The following is a 4,473-nucleotide window of genomic DNA, read 5'->3' on the forward strand; positions in this document are numbered from 1 at the left end:
TAGCACCGACTGATAAACCTTAAGGTTTTGCGCAATTATCAGCGGCGAGTGCAAAATTTGTAGACAATGGCGCGGGGTCGGTTTGCCCGCTTGCACCAGTTGTTTACTTTTATCTTTGCGGGAACATTTTGTTTGAACCTTTGAGCACTTTAGTTGTCTTTATCCAAAAAATAGATAACCCATGTGTAAGACTGGCACTCCCGCAAATTACAATTGCACCTTTACATTTTTAGCAAACAAGACCTGCTGATCTCTGGACTATAAATACTGCACCAAAGTTTCACTCCAACATAGCAAGCCTAGTTGCGGTTAGCAAAGGTTCGTGGTTGGAACAGTTGAGCGCGTGAGGTTTTCAAACCTGAACGTAGAAGCAAATGATTTATGAAACTTATTTTATTCAAACCAATGTTGGGATTCTTGCAAAAGTTTCCTAATCGTAGTTTTCTATATTTTTACGTTCAGCTAAAAGTTTTGTTGTGTAATTCAGAGTTTGGAACAGATTGCGAGGTCCCAAGAAAGTTAAAAAACAGTAATTTCTTGACAAGTATGCATGCTTACAAAAGAAGTCTTATTACAGAAGATCGGTAAGATCGGTCAACTTTTACCACACTGCTCTAATATTATTCCTTCATCTACAACGGTTCTGGACACATCTTGATGGTAATGAGTTGGAACTAGCTGTGATCATGTAACAGTTTTTATACTACTTGATCCAGCAATGTCCATCCTCAGTTCTATCGCTGTCAACAAAGTCACCGTTGGCTGAGAGTGTCTGAATGTTGATAAACTCGTGGTATGAAACTTGCCTGGAATGAGTAAAACTTCTGTAGTTCCAAAATATTTTTTGGCAAAAACAGTTCTAGAACTTACGTTGAACAGGTTACTTAGTGTTACCATTTCTCATAAGTTTCCAAGTTACTTATCAGGTTTCGACACATTCCATTCTTATAAAAAATATATCAACTGATTGTGCAGACTTGAAACTTGCACAGAATAAGTCGCATCCATTCGATTGTTCTTTGTAAGTTTTAAATCATCACGATTACCAGCCACCATAGAATTGTCTTTTCTCACCAAGTTATATTTCTTGTTGGTACAAGCAGCGTTGGAACATGCATTGAAAGTTATAAAAAAGTTGCTTTTTCTGCATGTTCTGAAGTTCATTACCAAATTTCTTCAGGAATGAAAAAGCGTTTCCAAAGATCTATTCTATTGCCTTGCTCGAAATACTTGCAAAGACGATCGTCAGCCACCGTAAAGCAGTAAGTGATGGTTCTCTGAAAGTACAGTACTTCTCTAAAGTAGTGAGTGAAAGTTCTTCAAAAATACTGGGTTGTGACTGCTTATGTCCCACCCGAGCTGTTTCAATTTTTGAATTGAAACTACAACGATATATTTTGTTGTGATTTTAAATTTGTCCAAGTTGAATGGATTATTTACACAATAAAACATGCTTGGTTACGTAAGTGTGTTGCCACCTATTTGCAAACTTTTGTATTGGTGCTTGACGGAGTACAAGCTTTTGCAAATTTAACAATTACGCCGTTGTTGGTCATCTTCAGATGTATCTCTACGTTGACATCATGGTAATTGCATTCAGAAACCTCAATCGACTATACTTTACGATTATAGCACGGTGTGTATCTAGAAGTAACATTTTTAAATTCTTTCTATTTAACTTGGCAGAATTGGCAGAAACATTTCAAGAATATGGCATGACTTTAGACAGTTGATTATTTCCTATTCTGAATTTCACAGCTTGTATGTAATTTGGTAGGAAAACCAGTTGTAGAATATTATCTTGTAAAGATTGTAATGAAATCGAAATTGACCGAAATAGGTCGCACTAGTTCGACTGTTTCTTGTAAGTTTTACATCATTACGATCGACAACAACGTTATTGCATTTGCTTTCAACAAGCTGCAACCGTTTTTTCCGTAAAGTCAGTAAAGTTAGTGGGTATCTTGGGACGGAGCAGGAACACGCTATAAACCGGATTTTTATGTAAATCCTCTTTGAGCTGTTCTTACTTCTTTATTTGAACTTACAGAGAGAATTGAAACGATTTTTCAAAAGCATTTCATCAATTTAGTGCTTTTTCTGCAATTGATAGCTAGTATATGATTTATGTCTAAAGCCACGTATAGTCCTTAGCAAGTTCGACTTTTGCTTATTTAATTTCAAAGAGATCGGAAATTTGTTAACTTAACCATTAGCATGCTGCTCAAATTTTCTGATGATCATTGGTTGTGAAAAGTTACTGATAGTAATGAGTTGGAACTTGCTGTGATCTTTCAACAGTTTTCATACTGCTTGATCAAGCAATGTCCTTCCTCAGTTCTATCGCTGTCGACATCGTCACCAGGGTTGCTGAGAGTGTACATGTGTCGATATTTACAAGTAACATTCCGAGGCTAAGTATTCAATATGTTTATGGAAATTTTATGTCGTATTTGGTATTCATACTTTTCGGTAGAAAGAGCTCTGGAACTCGCGTTGAATCTGTATCTTTCACTTACTGTTAGTGTTACTAACAACATCGATCATAAACTCCAAGTGTAGTTTTCACACATCTAATACCCTTAAAAAAGTTTATTAAGTCAATTAATCGTGTTCGCCTGAAACTTACATTGAATAAGTAGCAATTATTGGGACATTCTTCACATGAGATTTATCCTTTATCATTGTTAAATAACGATTTCAATGTTTGCTTAATTTATTAATCTGTGGACTCAGTTAATTCATCAAATTTTCTTATAATAACTTGTTTAGTGGTAAGAGCAGCGTTGGAACTTGTGTTGAAGAGTAAAAAGATATTACTTTTTCTCGCAAATTTCGAAGTTCATTACCAAATTACTACGATTATTCGATCATTCGATATTTAAATATCCGTTTTATTTATCTTCGTGTTATATTATAACGTGGTAATACTAGCGACGGAACAAGCATCGAAGCTTAATTAGGTTTTAACTTTTATGCTCGTTACGAAGTTTATTATCAAATATCTTCTCCGATTGTTAAAAGCATGTTACTTTAATAGACCGTGTACTTGAACCTTGCATAACACAATTTGCACTCGTCCAACAACGATGGTCGACTCCGGTATAGCAGCCAGTATGTTTGTTCTTTATATTGGTAGAGCAGAAACATGTTCTGAGTACGACTGTTTGTATCAGTCTACTCTGAGCTATCTTTACTTTTCCAGTTGAAATTACAACAACACAGTGATTTTTCGCTTGGTCCAGCAGCAAATCAACTGATTTTCTGGAAAAGAATGTTAAACAAAATGTCCGTATCATGATGCAGTGGTAATTTGGAACTTGCTTAATTTGATATTTCAAACAAATCAAGGAAGTTTTACGTCAGGTTTGGCAATTCTCTTCATCTACAAATTTTTTTAGTAATAATAACTGTCCGGTATCGTGCTACTAAATTTTGATTTTTAAATCTTAAAAAGCATTTCCATTTTTATAGATCACGTTGACTTGAACCTTGAAAGGAGCATTTAATCGCACTTGTCTAACAACGTCCCTAAACCACTTTGTAACACTCATTTGTTTTATTTTGAAAGAGCAGAAACTAGTATACTTTTTTGTATTGAAATGACGATACACTTTGCAGTGATTTTTAAGTTGATCCAGGGTCAAGGCAATTGTTTACGCAATAGAAAATATTTGTTTACGTAAATGTCTTCTCTTTTTCTTTTGGAAGAAAGTTAATTTTGCATTTATACCTAATAAGATCTGAACTTGTCATTTCCTTGTCAGTCATTTATTTTTGCTTGTTAAGCTGTGTCATTTGCCACCGAGTAAAAACTTTCGAAGATTTAATAATTACGTCGTCGTTGATCATCTTAAGATGTATCTTTTTATTGATGTCATTCTGATTGTATGCAGACAACTCAATCGTATATACGTCACGACTATAGTATGTTATCTAAAAGTAAAATTTTTAAATTCTTTCTGATTAACATGTATTGAATATATTGAGTTGACTGAAAATTTGCCAGAGTAGACCATAAGTTACAGTTTCCCACAGTCTGTTTGGAGTTTCATACCTTGTATGTTGGTTGTAGATAAAGCAGTCAAAAAAAGTATTTCCTTCTACTGATTGTGATGACATTGAACTTGCCCGAAATAGGTCGCACTTATTCGACTGTTTCCTGCAAGTTTTCAATCATTACGATCGACAACAACATTAAGGCATTTGCTTTCAACAAGCTGCAACCGTGTTTTCCTTAAATTAAGTACGTTATACGAACGTAGTCTAATAGTGTCAAATTTCAGGAATAGGACATCCTTCATTTCTTTGTAGGACAAATTAGTGGGTTTCTTGGGAGGAGCAGGAACACGCTATAAATAGGATTGTTGATGCAAATCTTACTTCTTCATTTTAAAATACACCGGGAATTGTAACGATTTCTCACAAACATCCGGGGCTCGAGCAAGCAGAAGTCATCACCTATACTATAGG

General features: G+C 35.0%; 1 long non-coding RNA gene across 1 annotated transcript; it reads left to right on the forward strand.

Moving 5' to 3' along the window:
• Nucleotides 1-500: 500 nt before the first annotated feature.
• Nucleotides 501-1,733, forward strand: LOC143447067 (uncharacterized). Its single transcript, XR_013114023.1, has 3 exons — nt 501-584; nt 1,181-1,262; nt 1,563-1,733. It is a non-coding gene; the product is annotated as an uncharacterized LOC143447067 (long non-coding RNA).
• Nucleotides 1,734-4,473: the final 2,740 nt, after the last annotated feature.

The sequence above is a fragment of the Clavelina lepadiformis genome, chromosome 2 (genome assembly GCF_947623445.1).
Source record: "Clavelina lepadiformis chromosome 2, kaClaLepa1.1, whole genome shotgun sequence".
Lineage (NCBI taxonomy): Eukaryota > Metazoa > Chordata > Ascidiacea > Aplousobranchia > Clavelinidae > Clavelina > Clavelina lepadiformis.